The sequence below is a fragment of the Ambystoma mexicanum genome, chromosome 1q, assembly GCF_040938575.1.
Source record: "Ambystoma mexicanum isolate Mex_15411 chromosome 1q, UKY_AmexF1_1, whole genome shotgun sequence".
Taxonomy (NCBI): Eukaryota; Metazoa; Chordata; class Amphibia; order Caudata; family Ambystomatidae; genus Ambystoma; species Ambystoma mexicanum.
In genome coordinates, this window is record NC_090922.1 from 1,417,683,066 (window position 1) to 1,417,703,775 (window position 20,710).

At 43.3% G+C, this 20,710-nt stretch overlaps 1 long non-coding RNA gene across 1 annotated transcript in view; it reads right to left on the minus strand.

The window, feature by feature from the left end:
• Positions 1 to 20,710, minus strand: part of LOC138522430 (uncharacterized) — a 242,055-nt gene that overhangs the window by 138,395 nt on the left and 82,950 nt on the right. The window contains exon 3 of the long non-coding RNA XR_011283313.1: positions 7,187 to 7,348. This is a non-coding gene — a long non-coding RNA (uncharacterized lncRNA). The remainder of the gene's footprint in view (positions 1 to 7,186; positions 7,349 to 20,710) is intronic.

Below are 20,710 nucleotides of genomic sequence, written 5' to 3' on the forward strand. Positions count from 1 at the left end.
CCATCTAACCCCCCTTTTAATGTGACATATCAAATGGTGCTGAATACAATCTCCGAACTAAAGTCTTCCCGCGCCCCGGGCCCGAATGGTCTAGCAAATATTGTGATGAAGGGGCATCCTGAATTCTGGGCATCCCTGTTAGCTATAATGTTTAAAAAGATCTTAAAAGAAGGGAGAATTCCCCGATCCTGGCAAACAGCGGTGCTCATACCAGTCTTTAAGAAGGGTAATCGAGCGGATCCTAGCAACTATAGGCTACTCTCAATGCTGGATGTCACGGGCAAAATATTTGCCTCTCTCCTTCTAAAGGAGCTGCAGCTCTGGGTAGAGCAATCAGACATACTCTGCAAATTTCAGAGCGGCTTTAGGCAAGGATACTCGACGGCACACAATATCATGGTGCTGGATCTTCTGAGAACACGTGCCAGATCAAGTGGGCAACCACCACTATATGCCCTCCATATAGATTTCTCGGCGGCATTTGACTCTATTCCAAGAGAGGCCCTCTGGAGGAAGTTAAAAGCAATGGGTTGCCCGGATGGCCTGACCTATTATCTTAGATTATTCCATCAGAACACATCTGCTAAAGTAAAGTTAGATCAGGAAGGACACACCACTAGAAGTGTGCTCCAAAATAGGGGGGTTAAACAAGGATGTGTCACGGCCCCACTGATCTATAACATGTATGTACATGACATCCCGGAGGCCATTAGGGCAGCGACAAATTGCCCTCCGAAAATAGGAGATTCCACCTGCCCTGTCCTGGCCTATGCGGACGACCTGGTTATTTTGGACCACACAATTGGTGGGCTTCGAAGGTCGGCCATTGCCTTATGGGAATATGCTGAGAGAAACGGCCTCAAAATTAATCTGGATAAAACTAAGGCAATGAGATTCACCATCAAGAACACCACACGTGTACAGCTTAGAGTCGGTATAGATACCATTGCCTATTCTCCTCATTACCGCTATCTAGGGATAGAATTTGAGAGTATCGGCGACTATGTACTCTGCAAGCAGTCACGCAATGTAAAGGCAACCCAACTGACTGCACTGTTCCATAGATTCACAGTGAAACAGGGGGGATTTACTATCTGGGGAACGAGACAACTGTACGTGCAGGTATTATCACCTATGATCACCTATGGTCTAGAAGCCCTCCTCAACTCTGACCTGAAATGGTTGCAGGTGATTGAGGGGAAATTTTGGCGTTCTATCCTGGGCCTTCCACCGGGAATCCCAATGGCAATACTAAGACTAGAATTGGGGCTGACCTCATTGAAAGCGATTGTATTAAAAAAGCGAGCCCTACTATATCTGAGAATGAGGGAGGAGACTAAGAATGGGCTACTTAAGGCGGTCTACTTAGAGATCTCGAAAGACCAACCCGCGTGCCCCTTGAAGGAGCAAATGTCTAAATTTCTAAAGTCCATTGGGTGGCAAATTAGAGAAGGCAGTGTTACTATAGAAACGCAAAGGGCCCTGGTTAAACGCATTGAGCTCTGGGACTGGCTGGAGAATTACGCTCATCTCCAGAAGTTGAAAAGCTATCAGTTCGTCCAGTATAGACTGTATAACTACAAAAATCTGCAGAGATATCTCAATCTATGCCCAGATAGGAGACTTAGACGTTTTATATTACTTCTAAGGCTTGAACAACTGCCTACCTTAATGACAACAGGTAGAAGAGATATGATCCCCCTAGAATTACGGCTTTGCCGGTTATGTAAAGAAGTGAATCGGCTAGAAACGGCCAGACACGTACTGACCGAATGTTGCAAAATGTCACGTACCATAAGCCTTGGTTTGGGGCCGTTTGTGCATAACCAAGGTTATATCTATGAGGAACTATTTTGGCATCACTGTATTAATTCAAACAGTATAAGGCTCCTGATGGCATTGTACAATATTTGGCTGAAAGTGGAAATAAGACTTAAGATAACCATATAGGTGGACATAAGGAAGAGTCGATGTATAGTTAAAGATGGAAACCATGAAGGATTGCTGGCCAACATTGGCATTTATCTGTATAGGATCCGTAACATTACGGTATTTAGACTGATATTCCATCTGAAACTCTCAGTAGAGATCATATGGCAGTATGTGGTAAGCCATGGCTCCAGAACTATTGTAAATGTAAATGCGAATCTAAAATTGAAGCTGTTTTATATGGTTTTAGGAAATGTATATTTAGAGAATATAATGTATTGCCTTTCTTGGTATCTTTTATGCAATGTTTTTTGTTTTGTTAACTATTGATAATTTTCTCACTATAATCTTGTTCTTATTTAAGATATATTTTATGTGTAAAGTTTCATAGTAAACTAAGTCACAATAAAATTATTTTTATAATTACAGAGTGCCTGTGTGTGAAATAATCATCCCATTACAATATAACATTGTTTATATACAGTGTGACTTAGAGGTCGAGTGGCACCAAGATCAATTACATTGTAAAGAAAAAAACAATGTCAAGTAGCTTAGTAATGGGTGCGCTCAGTGCTTCCGGGATGTGGTTCAAGCCTAAATGAACGTATTCCAAGAGCAGAGGGGCGGGCGTCAAGAGAGGTGATGGTCCGGGTAATTAGATATCTTTTACCCTTAACCAATTGGTCAGATTCTATCTGAATTTAGAGAAGGGCTGAGGTTTTCTGATGCCAGGGGGTAGGGAGTTCCACAACTGCGCAGCCTTCACTGGGAAGCTATGTCCTCCTATGGTTGAGCGTTTGGATCGCGGAACTTGGAGGCAGTTCATGTTGGCTGTTCTTGTAGGTCTGGTCGACGTTCTTTTACATAGCCTGTCCGTGAGGTAAGGCGGCGCTTTATTGTCAGGACACTTGTGAGTAAGGGAGGCAATCTTAAGTATAATTTTATCAAAAGTGGATAGCCATTTGCATTTTCTTCTAGCAGAGGATATATGCTCATTTCTGTTGATCTTAAGAGCTGCTCTCAAGGCATTGTTCTGGAGAACCTGTATTTTATGGACGGTATGTTTGTTGTCGTCAAGATGGTTCAAGCATTTGGGAATCTATAAACCGCCCTGAAGGGAGAGAGTGGGTGTATGGTCTGCTTGCCAGCACGCTCCCATAGTTTCTGACCAGCTCCCCAACCAATAACTTTAGAAAGGTTGCAAGAAAAACCGGGAAAACTGAGCTGGGTGAAGAATGCTTGTCCAGCTCTCCATGCTCAACACATGAGTTTCACATTTCTGCTAAGCAGGGCACGCCTAATGTCATCAATAGGCTTTGTTTTAGGACAGTTTGCATGTCACAGCTAGGCAACTCCTCTGAAGGGCGGATGAATTCAGCCTACAGTAATGCAAATACAACTATCACCTGTGTATGGCAAGCCTCCCTCTTTCCCTCACACAATTGAAACTGCTATTAGAATGTGAAGATCAAACAGAAATGGAAGAAACAGACTGTCTGGTTCCGCAAAACACAGAAGGATGCAGCGAGTGACAGTTTTCTTTTACAAGTCTCAGAACTGATGTATCCCATTTATTGTATACAGTGATGTGGGGATTGTTTGAGTATATTCCCAATATGAAAGGTGATGTAAACATATGAAATAAATGTATTTAAAAAAATGGCTTTTAGTACAAAAAAACATTCAACCTTTACAAAATGTAATTAAAGATATATCTAAAACAATAATACATCCAGTTCCCTCCTTTCATTTCATCTACAACAACAAACTGAAATTACAATTCCCACAAATACATCTGACCAGCAATTTATCTCCCCCAAACTTAAGAGAAATAAAGATAGATTATATTGATGAACAGGAAATAAATATTACCACCCTAGGTTGGGCCGTTGGCCAATCAGGAGGCTCGGAAGGCAGGCTGTACTGTATGGTGCAAGCCCGCTTTCTGAGTTGCCTGGGCAGCTAGCGCTGCTTACCCTTCCCCGCTCCCCCTTCACCAATTAGCACCCTTGTAGTTTCCTACACTGGTGTGATGGTGACTTTTTGTGAAAAAGAAAATAAGTAAGCGTACCTTTGTTGCACGTCCTGGTGCCACGCAGTGCTGCTCTTGGGTAGTCCGTTTTCATGTTGATGACATCACAGTCATCAAATTGGAAAAGGGACTCCCTGACAGCAGCACTGCAGGGTGCCGGGCCACTCAAGAAAGGTACGTATATTTAATACATTTTTAAAGCCACCATTAGCTTCCGCGTAGGCAACTACATGGGTGCTAATAGCGATATGCCCCTCAATGGGAGGGCGACCATTTCAGTAACGGCACCGCCACCCTCGTTAAGGGACCCTCACCGTGCTCAGGCCCTTAACTGGGGCTGCTGGCTGTTACCTACAGGGTTTGCCGCCTCGGCGCAAATCGTGTAACTATACTATATAAAGTCAACATCAGGAAGTTTAAGACACTTTAAAAAATGACAACAGCCCTAGCAACAGAGGTGAGGAACCTAATAGTCTCCGACATTAGATTTTCACCATCAATAAAATGCACATCTTGAACCTGTCGATAAAAATACAATCTTGATACCCTATTCAAACAGGACGGAATATAATCAAATGCTTCATTGCTCCTCTTGAACCAATGTTCCCAGAGAGCCTGCAAAAGGCTGGCTCCCCGGAAATCATTTTCCTCCTCAATAGAATGTGCCTCGTTTGGAGAATATCGAATCTAAATCTGAGAAATACCATTCACATTTTACTTCATGAAGAAGATTCAGGTAAGGAGCCACCATCCCCAGCCTCCTATGCTCCAGGTGCAAATGATCTAATTTATTATAGGCGTGGAAAGTGTCCATCGTAGCCACCCAGTCTTTATTGTACAGCTTTCATTTTGTGGAAAATGGATTTTTCACAAAGGCCACTTCTATTTCAGTTAAAATTCTCATACAATACTCCACAAAAAGTCCAAATGGCTTTTCCCTCGAGTTTGAAAAATGTGTGCTAAATCAGTAAACAGAAACGTCCGAAATAGCAGTAGATATTGCCAGTTGGCCCCTGCTCGCATGCATCTTAAACCCAGCTCATATCTGATAATAATAATTTAACATTTCTTGGCGCTACAAACACCAAGGTATCTGAGCGCTGCTTCTTGTCACCCACGGTGTGTGGTGCTCATTTATCGACCTCGGAAGGATGAAAAGCTGAGTTTGGCCCCTGTCGAGATTCGAACCTGTGTCAGCAGGCTCTGCACGGATGTCAAAGCGAGCGCTCTACTCGCTGTACTATCGGACCAGATAGCCATGACAAAAGCCCTTGCAATACAATTGGGCAATCTCAGAACTCTTTGCCATATCCCAGCCTCCAGCATCTCCAGTAACCACATTTGCAAAACTTCCACTCCATATGGCAATATGGGTTTTACATTGCCTTTGTAGAGTTTCACAGGGGACAGACTGTGAATTTTCCATATTTATGGTTGACTTGCTAATCTGATTTGACATTACGTTGGCCCTATGCTTCATCATTTCTGTTATACATTGCTTATTTGCTTTGCTAGTGATAGTAAATCCCAAATATACCAAAGGATTTACTTTCTCTAGCTTCTAGCCATTCAATATCCAACTATACTTTGCTATTTGTCTTGATGGCAAGTTTTAGTTTTACATGTATTACATTTTTAGGAAATTCTTACCAGCATAAACTGCAATCCAATAATAAAAAAATCCTCACCATAATCCAAACTGAAGAATTTGACATCATCCTTTTTTGGAGGGAGGAAAGATTCCTTCTCTATGTGCTCATCTAAAAAGTCAGAGAGCCAGAATGCATCCCTGTCTTAGACTCATTTTAGTAAATATATTCCGGACAAGTTATCTGCATAATTAGATAATTAAAGTAATCCATCAGGGAGCCCGCAGCCCACCAACTTCTTCCATAATAGACCGTGTTGCACCACATAAAATGCAAAGGACATATCAATAGATGCGTCGTATTTTGAGGCGATATGCCCCGAGGTGGCGGGCCTACACCCAGGGTAATGTACCAGCACTCAAATGAAGGGCCCGAGCGAAGTGAGGGTCCCTTAACAAGGGCGGCAGGCCGTTGCCCACAGGGTGGGCCGATCCACAAGTGGGGTATCGCCATTAGCACCCGTGTAGCATGCTACGCGGGTGCTAATGGGTCTTTGTTGGTCAAATGGTAAGTATTTTCTTTCCGTGCACTGGACGCCGTGACTTGGCCATAATACAATAGGAAGGCGGGGCTCCGAATGGAGCCCCTCTTCCATTTCCATGGCGGCCAGAGTGGGGATGGGCGCAGCAGCAGCAGCACCTGCGGCGGCAGGACTCGCCGCCGCAGAGAACAAGGTAAGTGGTATTGGGGGAGGGATTTTAAAAAAGCAGGTTTGGGTGGGGGGATGTTGGTGGGTGGGGAGCCGACCATTAGGCAGCATAGAACGTGGGCTTTCACTGGTATGTCAGCCTACGTTCCTAGCCACCTGATTGGCTGGCTCGCCCGCCCAGGCTGCTAATGATGTAAATCTCTTCCCCAGCCAAATTAGATGCTGTAAGCATTTAAGCCGGAAGTCATTTAGAGATGTTCCTAAATGCTTTCTAAGCCCCACCTGAAATTTCATTGGTCTTCCAATGCTCTATGCCCAGTTCATCAAGTGAGAGAGCAATATTGATGCAAATAATTAACTGTTCGCAACCATTAAAGAGTTTGGTCTATAATTATTTGGCTATGTTCTTACCCCTCTTTTCAAAATTGGCATGCCTTTGGAGCTATTCCATGACTCAGGAAACTAATACTTCCGCGGGATATTTTTTAGATAAAAGGTCAGAGTTGTAGCCCAACAGTCTGGACTGGCTTTGAACAAAGATATGTGATTGTTCATTTGGTCCCACCGACCAGGACGTACTTGCCTTTATGATAAGGTCACAGGCCTCCTCTCTTGTTATCATTAAGGACCAATTCTCGGTTTTATCAGCATTATTAAACACCTTAAAACTTTATTGACTCGTTGCTTCATTCATTCCATTATCATACAAAGCTTGAAAATGGTCCGCCCGCATCTCTTCCGGAATGGGATCCAATTGCTTACACACCTGCATGCCTTCAATCACATTATTAACGGACCAAAGATGTGTGTCCTCCCGTGATTTAATAATATCCAACACAGATTCACAGTCTTTTTGCCACAACCCGGAACAGTGATTTTTTATGCAATTCTTATAATTTTGTTTGATTTACCTAATTTCATACTTACACTTAATCATATCCAACACAGTCATATCCTTATTGCGAATTTCCAGCCTCAATATTTTTTTCCTCTCTTGGACCCAAGGAACAAATGCATGAACATGCTGTTTTGGTTTCTGTTCCTTATTCAAATTACCTACCCGGCTGCATACAAGTTCCATCGAATTATCTATGAAGGAAGAAAAATGGCATACATTAAAAGTGCCCATCTTCCATCCATAAGTGGATAGTCTAATCACTTCCATCTTTTCATTAAACGAAGCTACATTCTTTCCGTTCCATCTTAGTCTGTTACCACCCACCCACTTTCCGGCTTTAGTTGTCAGATTAGCAGGACATGATCCATCGCATTTTTCTATGGTTAAACTGAAACAAGCAATAGCCTAATTATGGTTACTAAGATCGGTCTCCACGACATTGAAATATGAACAGAGTATAAACATGGCATTATCTACAAAAAGGTCGTCTAACACAAGACAGTTGTCGCCCCTTCGCCAAGTTGCTTGCACATTTACATTCCCTGTCTTGGAACCATTTAACATAAATAACCCGATTACATTTAAACAGGTCGTCCATCCATTTCCCTGGACCCCCTTGCACGAGCAGAATCCTCCTACATTACTAGAGTATTGTCATGGTAAGTGTTAGCCTGTGCATACGTTGACTTTGCATCTCCTGCAATAATAACATGTCCATTTCATGTGGTTTTCTCCACTCATTGATACATTTAGTTATTTTCCACAGATAATCCTTAATGGTGCCACTTCCACATGCCAGTAAATGTTGATTGCAAGCAACTTAACACACCTATCACCAATAGCTATAGACACAACAACAGATAAAGGCCCTGAGTGTATATTATACTGTATTTGCACTGTCATCTCCACACAAGATTTCATGGCCGTCCCAACACACTTCTGAGCAACTTCATCACAGGAGATAATAAAGTCATCTGCAGTGGGCTTTCTAAGAGCCAGGCTTCTTGCAAAAATCTAATTTCATACTTTTTCAGATGGTTCCTTAAGGTTGGATTTGTGAATAAATAACAGCGACCCCATGAATTCCACAAAACCACCCTAACTAAATTCCCGGTACTAAAGACAACTTGGCAGTCCTTTTTGCGAATGACGCACCCGCCAACCACCACCAATCATAAATATTGGTGGATGTGGTTGGTGTTAGAGCGGTCATCTTTTTAAATGTTTTTATTTATTTGTTGGCTTTACATGGTTCTCCAATACATAAAAACATTTGACAGGTTTTGTTAATTTAAGATCAAGTTCTTTTATTTCCATTAAGCGTTTCATTCTTTTGAGAACCACCATATTAGTTCAACTCTCCAGTTTGCATTCTGATTTTTGTAAACATTTCCATCAATAGTTTCACCGGTGCCAGGGTAAGCGAGATTTGATTTCCCAACAAAAGTTCTTGCCAGCAATCATCAATTGATCTTGAGCCGTAGTTCTTAGTGACTTCTGTTATTCATTTTAATCTGGACTCCTTCATTGCGGGACACAACAGTACCAGATGGTTTATTGACTCAAAGGAGTTCACTTCTTGACACAATCTACAGGTTGCTCCACTTCTCGTATTCTTTCTACGGCTCAGAATCTCTCTCGTTGTAAACAAGTTCAGTCTCAATCTCATGAATTGATCTCTCTAGTGCCAGTTTGGAAATTGTTCCAGCTATTTCGGTAGCAAGTTCAATTTTCTTGCTTCTTCAAGGGGTTTCACATAGAGTTTCAGAACCTGTCTGTCCTCTGGGATAGAATCCAGTCCTGTATATATACCATCTGTACTTCTCTCGCTCCTTGACCTAATGTATCAGCCGATGTAAGAATGCCCTTAGGATTTAGATCATTACAGGCACCTGTATGAATTGGTTGACCCTTCTCCACTACAGGCCTATAGGGGATTAGGTTGTATCCCAATTGTTTCAAGTAAGTAACTTTGGACAGGATAACATCAGACACTATCTTGGAAGGGCTGTCCAAAATGACTGCATCTATCCTAATACCGCACAATATCACGGGTGGGGAAAGCCCTCAAAAGGGGCACTTCAGAAAAAAGGGCAAGACGTTAGTTCTATTTAACAACTCAGGGTTATCATTCCGCAATACATATTCCAGGAGAAGATGATCGAGTCTACTTTTCTCCCCCAAGACTCCCTCCCTGAGATGCCTCTTTCTGTTACCCTCCACCCTGTGTGACTGCCCAGTATCCTGTTAAGTAGATGCTGTTCCTCGTAGCACACTGTAAACTGGGACATGATCTCCTTTTCTGGCCCCTGTGGTTGGCAAACTCGATGGTGTGTACACCAGTAAACCCTGGCGACACGGAACCCGAGTCGCCTCTTGGTTTGGTTGGCCACCATGGCGCGAATGACGGTACCCTGCAGCCCCACTCGCCTATGCCTGTCAACCTCTTGTAAATCCTCCCATCCGTCAGTAGCCTGTGTGTTTGGAACTCAAAAGAGAGCTCGTACACCTTGAACTTTAGACAGAAAGTTCAATTTATTTCTTATTGAGTCCAAAATAACAGAATTCATTTTTGGTACCACCTAATTTAAGGCCTGAAGTACAGTCTGATTAGCGTCCCGGCTCTGCGTTTATCTCGAGGGGAAGCAAATCCAGGGTTAGTGTGTACTCCAGACTCCGAACTGTCACTAGCATCAAATGCATAGTCTGTAAAAATCGGCGGGGTGTTCAGATAGAAGTCATAAGCATTGTTGACCTTTGGCCCTTCATCCAGCCCCAATAAATCAGCATCGGATGTAGAGTTGTTCCCTCTAGCCATACAATCACAGGTCTTTGTAACAAAAGCACCTCCCGAGGGGCTCATGCCCCCCTCTTTATTGACAACATATGAAAGAGGGGCCCTGGGGACTCTGCGGATGTTTCCCCCGGGGGAGGTGATTTGGTTCACTGCACTGGCCAGCCAGCTGGGGTTAGAGTGCCACTTTTGCCCTGTTTAAAAGGGACCATGAAGCAATCAACGGTTGGGACATGTGTTGCGTTTGGTCGATGTTCCTATTCCTTCCCTGCCTAATAGGCGTGAGGGGGTTTAGGCCGGGTCAGTAAAATAAAAATAAACAATAATAAATGTACATTGGAACTATTTTATAATTATAAGACTACAGAGCACACTTTTTATTGTGCCCATAAGGGGCATGTCCATACAGCAGGCCTACCTTTTCTGGGGTCCCTCCCTGGTCAGAGAGAGCTGGGTGGGTGGTGATCAGTGAACACCTCTCCCAAGAAGAGCAGCACAGGAGGGTGTCGGTGCAGCCCCTCCAAGAAGAAGGCATAGAATCATTGGGGTGAATGCCCCTTGCTGGCGTGAAGAGGATATTCCTGGCCCGAGTGGGATCACGGACCAAGGATGGTACATGGCAGATGAGAAGGATGTGGGAGAGGAAGAGGGGATGGTTTGGGAGAGGGGAGGTCATGGGGATTGGGCAGAGGAGGAGAGCAGGGAAAGGTTTGGTGGGGTAGTGCAGGAAGATGCAGGAGGTTGCAGCAAGCAGAGGTAAAGAAAAGGTGGTCTTGGGGTGGGCCTATCGCGCAGAGAAGATCTGTGAATGTGTGTTGTCCCCAGAGTAGGAGTCCCATCAGGAAATAAAGGAGAAGTGACATGGATGCAGCCCTGATGGCGCGATTGGGCAGCGTGGACAGACCTCCAAGAGGTGAGCAAGAAAGGGAATGGTCAGCTGCATGGGTCAGTTTGAGGGGCAAGGTGGTAATCGCTGGAGAGGGTGAGTTAACATTGGGGAGGAATGATGGGGTGGGACATTGGTGAGAGCATAGGGGAGGAGCTTGGTAGACGTACAGACATCTAACATATCGGAGGAGGTGTTACCTGTGGTGGCAGAGGCAAACGCAGCTGGGGCTAAGGAGCGTACAGAAAAGTTGAAGAAGTTACCATATATGGGTATTACTAAGCCGCTGGATGCACATTTAATGGCGGCTACCAAACAGAAGATTTAGAAGGGAGAGTATGTGGATGTATTTTTGGATCCACATACTCTCGATCTATAATTGGATATCAGCCTTTTGGATATATGCTAGCGTTCACTGTGAAAAGTACCGGGAAAGGTGTGTGGCGCTGCTTAAATATATATTTTTTTATTTTGCATTTTTAAAGCGCTCACACAGCCCGGGGGCATTGAGGCGCTGTTACAGATTTTGTTGTTGTCTTAGTTGCATATTTATAACATGCTTAAATACCCAGAGGTTTTTAAGCGCGGACCCAGGGATCAAACCTGTGTTGCTTTGTGTCGTCTTGCTTCCAGGGCGAGCACGTTGCCACTGAGCTATCCTCCCAGATGTATGTCATCAGGAATGCATTTGTCAGTTTCAGTGGTTTTGCATGGGTGCGGTATGATGAAGAGTTCAGGGCAAGTATGAGAAAGGATCAGGTGGCGGTGTGGGGTGAGATCAACATGTATATGTGGTTGCATTGGATGGCGCCCACATGTCCGGCACCCACGTCACACACAGAAAACAGTTTGCCTGTGCCTTAATGGCCCTTTTATGGTTGCCCTGCCTTGGAGGTGACAGGGGAGAGGCAGAGGGCAACCGTCAGCGGCCTGCTGGGCTTTCAACGAGGAGGGATGCTCCAGGGCTGTCTGTAAGTTCAGGAACAAGTGCAGCAGGTGTGAAGGATGGCACCCTGTCATGCAATGTTTCGCAGAGTGAGACATAGGGAGGGCTAGGGTTGAAGGGAGTTTTAACCTCGACAGTGAGAGAGCAAAGGTTTTGGGGGAAGGGTTTTGGGGGGGTTTTAGGTTGGGGTATCAGGATCCTAGGGTGCAGAGATGGGCGGAAAACTTAAAATCTGCACTGGAGAGAACGGACATTGTAATACTGAACCTGGGGAAAGAGGTGGCAGAAGGGAGGGTGGTTGGATCTTTTGGGGGTGGTGCCGGATAAAGGTTGAAGGGGAGTTCAAGTTGATCCATCATTTGTCATGGTCAGAGGGCATGTCAATTAATGATTTCATTGCGCAAGAGGATTGCGTGTGTCCTACGCGAGCGTGGATCAGGCAGTGGAGCTTGTGAGACAGAATGGAAAGGGAGCGTTTATGGCATGGTGTGCTATCAAGTCTGCATTCAGGTTGATGCCGGTGCATCCGGATGATTTTTGTTTGTTGGGGATGCAGTTTGAGGAACATATTTTTTGTGGGCAAAGTGCTGCCTATGGGATGTGCATCTTGTGCATTTTTTGTGTGTTTCACCTAATTCCTGCAGTGGGTTTTCATGTTCAAATCAGGTTTTGAAGGAGGTATTTTTGTTTATCAGTGGAGAGGTTTTTCAGGAACTGATGGTTGAGTTGGGAGTTCCTTTGGCATAGGACAAAACTGAGAGGATGACAGTGGTAGTGACCTTTCTGGGGATTGAATTCGATTCAGTGGCGATGACATCATGATTACCGGACGACATCATGATTACCGGACGACAAGGTGAGCAAGTTGGTGCAGTATTTGGAGAAGACTGTGAGGGCACCTAAGATGATGCTGGTGGTCATGCAGAAGTTGTTGGAGCACCTGAATGTTGTGTGCCCAGTAGTGGGAACTGGACGCACATATTAAAGAAACATGGTGAGCTCTATGGCTGTGGTGAAACAACTGTGTCACAGAATAAGGGTTACATTTCTTGGAGGATTTCAATAGAGTATCAATGTGGCTGCTAGGGGACCAATTGCGTTCTTTGAGTTTTTTCCATTGCTGGTGGCTTTGGCATTGTGGGGCAGGGAGCTGCAGAACAGTAAGGTGAACTTCAATGTTGACAATGCAGTGGTGGTCAATGTGGTGAACAGTCTGCTAAGTGGGGTGCGATGGATTTTGAGTTTGTGTTGTGCTGCCTGAGATGGAATATTGTGTTCAAGGCTACATGGGTGCATTCGAAAGGGTAACAGCATGGCTGATGCATTATTTTGTTTCCGGTGGCAGAGATTGCGTGGGTTGGCGCCGGAAGTGGAGCTGGAAGGGCTATGGCAGTTAGGAGAGTGAGATCGCTGCACTTAGTGGAGTGTTTACTGGCAGCAAGTTCACGGGTGGCATAAAGGAGAGCTTGGTTGGATTTTAGGAAGGGAGAGTGCAGAGTTGGAGAGGGAGAGATGATTCGGAAGAGAGATGGAGAGAGGATGTGGTAAACTTCATACTGGATGATGGGTTGGGAGACTGGTGTACACCTTTAGATAATGAATGATTAGAGTATCAGGTCATAAATTGTTTTTATGTTTTTTAGGTGCGGGGGAGGAACTGGGATCATGGCACAAAATCCCTACAAGAAACAAAGAAGTGATGAAGATTCAACCTAGGAATCCTCCCGTCACCCTGCACACTCTCTCGTGTTGGCCAAAAGCCAATTACTAAAACATCTTTAGAGATTCAATGTATTTATATACATTAAGTATAGGAAGTAATGACATAATCACACACAAAGTTTTTTTGGGGAAAAATGTGTATATATAATTGATTTAGAAGATATTAAATTTGCAAACAAGCAAGCAATCAAGCATTAATAAATATGCACAGAAGTAATGGGGAAAAATCAGTTTTCAGAGACGACACGTTTCAAGGAGTTTGTTCCCCTTCTTCAATGGCCAATACGGACTATTGGGAAGAAATAATTTAAGCATTACAGTCAAATCATTACAAAGTATATACAAAGTACATCAAATTCATCATGAGCTTCAAAGGCTTACTTATCACAATTTCAACATTAGTCCAATAGGGTAATAGTCTTAATATTTACAGATGTTCGCCCTGAACATAACTCTTGATCCCTAGTGTACATGGTTTACAGGGTCTACTAGCAATATTCAGATATGATCAATATTTGTATATGATTGTCCCACAGTGGGCCCACGTTCGATTAATAACATCCCGCGCATTCTAGAGATTATCAAAAGTTCAGATTGATTGATTAGACCATATTTTTTGGTACCAGTGATTTTAAAACTAGCTTCAATCAGAGTTGAATAATACTACCCCATAGATCCCTCGTGCTGGCACTGTATTTTAAGTAAACGTAGAGAGATAGTTTAAGAGAAAGTAAAACGTTTCAAAGTTCTTAAAAAGGCCAAGAAAGTCACAAAAGCACAGATAGTAACATACCTATGGGGATGGGGTGAATAAAGAATCGCCCGGGTCGAGACTCACTCGATATGTATCTTAGTGCAGCAAGAGCGGCTGATGTCTCTTTGATAGGTCAGTCGTGTTTAAAAGAACTTTAATGAGCCAAGGATAAGGCCAAATCTAAGAAAGAAACAATATGTAGGCGCCTAAATAAATGCACGTGCCATACAGATTATGTATACAAAGGTGTAAACTGATCATATAAACAGGGGGGATAAATCTCCTAATCTTGGACAAGAAGTTAATAGGTGGCAATCCCTCAATGTGGGTTAAATGTAGAAGGCCTTACTGGAAAAAATCAGGCGTGCAAGGAGTCTCAACACATATCGTTAACACACTGAAATGTATTATTCCGGAACGCGAGGATCAATAACGTTGTGGGAAGGTCCCTCAATTCACAGTTAACAAGACTGGTTAAACTGGAAAATAACCATAAAGAAATGTATAAAAATGAAAGACAAATAGAACATTGAATATAAAAATGATTTTAAAGAAAACAGGAAAAGGAAAAGCTAAATCTGCATATTGATGGTGGCGAGAATCAATCATGCGCACAAGGGCGAATGTAGAGTCAACTGCCAAAAGCGTCTCGATTTCAGATACACACATAAGGTACTTAATCTCTGTTCCGACGTGCAGGTTCTATCGGTAAAGGAACATGATCTAAATCAAAAATGTATAGTTTGTAGAAGGTGCCTAGTCTTTACGGAGTCCTCGACTCTGACACATACCTTTCATGAATGTGGATGTGATGTGAATGGTAGGCATCGGCAAATGGCATCTAAGTCCGTTGTCACAGAGACAGCCAGCGCCATGTTGCTAAAGGCTTTAGGAAGCAATACTATTGGACATAGAAGGTGGCCTAGTTTAATTGGGATACAAAGTCTTCCATAATGGAAGTATCAAACTCGATTGACAGAATCGGTGAGCACGGAACTATAAGTGCAGTGCAAAAAAGGGGCAATATTCTCGAAACAAGAAGAAGAGTCCAGTCGTGGTATTTAATTACTGGAGAAGAATTCAATGATAAGAAAATAATAAAGTAAAATCAAATTACGAACACCAAGGCATACATAGCCGAATGAAAAAAGAATATATTTCAGACAGAAGTAAGGAATAGAAAAAAATAGGAAACATAAGAAATAATAATAATTAGAAATAATAATTAGATTTTCTAATGTATAGAATTAAACTCGATACAGGCCAGTACTGGACAATCAGAGTGCATCTGAAGGAATTCATGTTTTAATCAGTCAAATCATATGCACATATGAACAAGCTGTAGTGACCTTTCCATTCCTGCATCCTTGGTACAAGCTAATGCCTTTAATAATTTATTTCTGGAGCAAATTGCTACGATCAAGAATAACATTGCAGCCCTAGATCCTATTCCTTTCTCTTCAAAGTTGCTAAATTCTGTGGATGATCAAGTTAGTGTTCCACAAAATCAATTTAACTTTCACCATGTAACAGTGGAGGAAGTCTGTGCACTGATGAAGAATCTGAAGCCAACTAATGATTGCCTATTTCCCCTGCCAGCAGTAGCAGCCAAACGTATGGCGGTGGAAATTGCGCCTTTTGTTACATTATCTATTAACAAATCATTGGATCAAGGATTAGTACCATCAATGCTCAAATACACTACACTAACATCTCTTCTGAAAAAATCAAATTTGGATCCTTTAGTGCTTCAAAACTACCGTCCCATTGCAGGTATCCCCTGGCCAGGGAAAATACTGGAAAAGGTGGTGACTTCCCAACTTCAGGCATTTGTTGAAGAGGAATCACTCCTTGATCCCCTGCCGTCGGGGTTCCGTCCTAAATTTGGTACTGAGACAGCATTGCTGTTAGTTTATGATGAGTTGTTGATGGTAGCTGACCAGGGCAAGCTTTCACTTCTAGTGATGCTTGATCTGTCAGCTACCTTCGACACGGTCAATCATGAGATCCTCCTGGAGCGACTGAGGACGATTGGAAAAGATTCAGAACAAGCCATCCAATGGTTCAGGTCTTTCTTGGAGGGACATCAACAATCTGTTAAACTGGGTGCCTTCACTTCGGCTCCTAGTAGTGTGGACTGTGGGGTCCCACAGGGCTCCTCACTGTCGCCTCTTTTGTTCAACCTAGACCTTCGACTAGTCATGGAAATCTTGAGACGTCATGGAATCAGTTTCCAGTCTTAAGCTGATGACACTCACCATTATAAAAATTGGAGAATGCCTTCAGGAAATCAGTGAGTGGATGGCCTCTAATCAAGTCCCCTTGTATCCTGGCTTGCAACATTATGTGCTACTACTGACTTCTGCAATTGTATTCGCTTTCCACTCTTGCTTCTCCACTCTTTTTGACTGCTTACTCTCTTTTCTCTCCACCTTTCCCTTCTCCCTTTTCCTATCTCCTCCCCTTACTTTCTTCTATGCACTTACTCTATCAGAATTGTCCCTGGACCTAATATGATAGCAGCCTCGTCTGTTTCATCCACCCTCCCATTACTGTTTATTTCCTCCCCACCAACCCTCCAGCACTATCTGAAATGTCGTCAGGCCTAGTATGATAGTCGTTTGTTTTGTTCCTCCCCTCCCTTTCTGCACCCCTCTCCCTCACCTTTTGTTTTTCTCCGGCTCTACCAGAAATGTCGTCAGGCCTAGTACAGTAGTCGCCTGTCTGTTTCCATTTCCTTCCCACTCTCCCCATCCCTTCCTTATCTATGTCTTAGCTCTTGCACTATCTGAAATGTTGTTAGGCCGAGTACGATAGTTAATTTCACATCCTTACTGTTCATGGCCTGTAAGAATGTGGTTGTATTTTCCCTTGTTCCCTCCCTTGCCTTGAAGCGCTTTGAAACACATTGTGTATAGGCGCTATTGTAAGAGGATTCAATTCAACACTACAGCTAAGTCAACGCCTAGTCTATAATACTGAATGAAAACCCTTATTGATATATCTTTAGGTCCAGTTCATGCGTTCTGGATGACTACCCCTATATAACACCCCTCTCTTGGAATCCCCCTGACCCCACTGAGCCAAGAAGTAGTTCTGTTTTGCAAGTTTAAAAGGTTTATTTGATAATTTAAACAATAGATATATATATGACACTTTATAATAAATTAATAATTGAATAGCACACTTAATCTGATATGATAAAGATCAACAACAGAGAATCTGGCACTAGCCCACTTCTTTATAATTACTAAGGAGTTGAGATGAAATGGATAAGGTAGCACACTGGTAAATAGGTACAGAAGTATAATGTGGTAGAGGATGCTTTATGTAAGCTCAGGTGGATGCAATATTCAATGAATGCAGTACAGAAAATACGCAATATGATTTCAACCAAACAATGTAATCACTTTTCTCTGGCTACTCCCCTCCCCCCCTTGATGCAAGGCAAGGAAATGGAAGGAAAACACACAGTTCTCAGAAATGCAATCAACTGTAATTCAGTTCAATCCAGCAAGCTTAAACAGAAGTTTGAAAACACAGGCAAATGCTTTGATAGGTGCTAGCAATGAATGAGAAATATGCTGGAAACGCTCTTAATTCCCTTTTAGAGGTTCAGGATGAGTGGTATCTAGTTAATATTAGTCCAGGCTCACACTAGCAATGATGCAGGGATAGTTAGCAGGTTAAACGAATTTCTGGCAAATGAAATCAGGCAGCAGCAGTTTTTTTACATGTGAAGAAATTGCAAATCGCGGCAAAATTCGCGGATGCGCCGAGCGCTATTACAAAGGAACCGCAAGGACTATCTCTACCGTTTTGGGGTCCTAGGAAAGCCTGGGATCTCAGCTTCCAAATGAAAGTTATTGCAAGTCTCTAGCCCAAACGGTTGCGGAGATATGAGTAATTTAGTAAAGGTCGTTTTTGGTTTTGTAAATTTTAAACGCACACTTTTTCAAAATGACAAATTTTACTAGAAATGACAGGTGACAGATAGGAGGCAGTTCTACTTAGGTTAAATAGATTGAATTAGATGAATTTAAACTAAGAGATGTGTTCTGAGTTTTGCTAAGTACTCACAAGAGATTTTGAACAGGAAAGCGACTTGGTCACGATCTTCAGTCTGGTCAGGTCTTTCCGGATTCTGCTCACAGCGCCTGGTCTGGTCTCGGCTAGGCACAGCACTGCTTTCTCTCTGGTCTGGTCTCTGCTAGGCACAGCACTGCTTTCTCTCTGGTCTGGTCTCTGCTAGGCACAGCACTGCTTTCTCTCTGGTCTGGTCTCTGCTCTGGATAGATTGAAGTCTCTAGTTTGGCTTTCTGGAGTTTGATGGAGGTAAGTATGGATTTTTCCGGCAGGGCTTCCAGCGGCAGATGAAATTGAATGTCTCTATGTGTCCTGACTCTCTGCTTTTATCTGTTTCTTGAGAATGGGTGTGTGTGTTGCATCACTAGACTTGCCCCTCTCATTCGTCATTGGTCAGGCTTCCATTCCTCCGCTTGATTGGCAAACTGAACTGTGAGTCAGATTGATGTCATTTTATGATCTCTTGAAACAACCTCCCTTATCATCTGTGCACCCAAATATATATATGATCAAAATCCATACTTCAGAGTTACACAGTTGTTTGAAATTACATATACATGGTGTGGCTGAATTTAGCCATGTCTATGTCCAAATCTGCTCATTCTCGGAGCTTGCATTCAAAGAGTGTACATAATTGACTTTTTAACTGCTTTTTCAATTTCCGACATGGACCCAACTTTACATACATGTGTGCAGGGGGTAGGGACATTAACTGATGAAGTTTCAGATTTTTAACATGCACACATTTAGAGTAATATCCACTTTTCCGCTAAAACCCCCCTGAACATACCACCGGTTCCTACCACGTCTTAAACTGTGGGCAGAAAAATCACAAGAATTATGGTATCATTTATAAAATTTTCACATGTCCGCTCTATGAGTTATTCATCTTTTTAAAGTTATGTTCTGGCTCCCAAGGGGTGTGGTTTACCCTCAGCACAAGGTTGAATTTCTGGTTCTTTCCAGTTCTGCCAAGCCAGCTTGCTCTCACAGGCAGTGCTCCTCCCAGCTCCTGCCAAGAGGAAGCTACAATTTACGACTGCGGTAATAAAAACCTTTGCCTGAGTGAAGAGGGCTTTGTTCACTCTCTTGCAGAGCACAGATAATTCAATTATCAGATAGATGGCATATCCTTAGCTTGGGCAGCAAAAGGAAGGTTGGCCTGGGAACACAGTGGTGACTCAAGTTTCACTCCTGATGGGTAGTTGCTAGGCAAAATCAAGTTCCTTAAGCCAGACCTTCAGCTAACTGGCAGGTTTTTTTGTTGCTTTTTAACTTAACTTGCAATTTTACACATGCAGCTAGAATGCTGATTCTAAGTGCAAAACTATGACATTTCAACAGTTACAAAGGCATGTGACACCAAACATAGGTCACTCATTTAATCTAAACATTTTCGATTTTAGTGTCTTTAAATCCAGTGCAACTTAAACTGCTGCAATCCACAGCTCAGCCAGTCTTGTTATAAACCTTGTCTTATGATCTTCATTTCCCAGATTCTGTAGGCACACAAAACTCCATTCTGCCAATGTCTGCTGGTGTTCAGTAAATATTTTGCACATGTTGCACTGTTAGAAATAGGCATTTTGACTTGCCTTCAGAAACACACAGAGTGGTTTTAAAACGCCGGCTTTTGGATAGTGGTGAGTACTGGTACTGCACTCATTTTTGGGATTTAAGAAATGAATTCCCCACACTTCTAGGTTGCATTTGGCAATCAGCATTGCCATTCCCAATGGTTTCAGACTACTGTGCGGGTAGTCCAATGGTGGTTTTAAAGCGCTTTGAAGCTAACCGGCGCTACTGTTTTTCCTTTGGCAACCCATTTCCCTCATGGCAACCCGGCCTTTCATTCTCGCACTGGTGGGTGGCAAGTGAGGCAACCATTTTGGTGGGCGCACAAACTGCGCAGCTTTCCTGGATTTCGGCGCACATGTGGGTTTTCCGCCATCTTGAATTTCCTAAGCCCACAGCACCAAATGTTGTAGCAGGATAGCTTAAACGTGGGTCAGGACACCCAACAAGTCCCCCCCACGCGACTGCACTTTGAATTTGAGTCGATGGGGAGTCGCGTGCACAAGGGTTTTGACCCATGCACCGGTCTGTCCGCATAATCTTCTTCCTCTTCTGTAGATGGCACAGTTCAGCATCTTCTTCTCCATCCGGTACTGATCGATCGGTTCTCCTCGCCGGTCCTGATGGGAGTATTGGGCGGTCCACTGGGCCCATTGGATCTCCGTTCCCGGTCTCCGGATCGTCCTTCTTGGTCATCCTTCATGGTTTCATCTCTCCTAGGATGATAAAGCAAAAGCGGCAATATCTACTCATAGGCGATTTTTTCCACCACTGTTGAGATAGTGGGGCA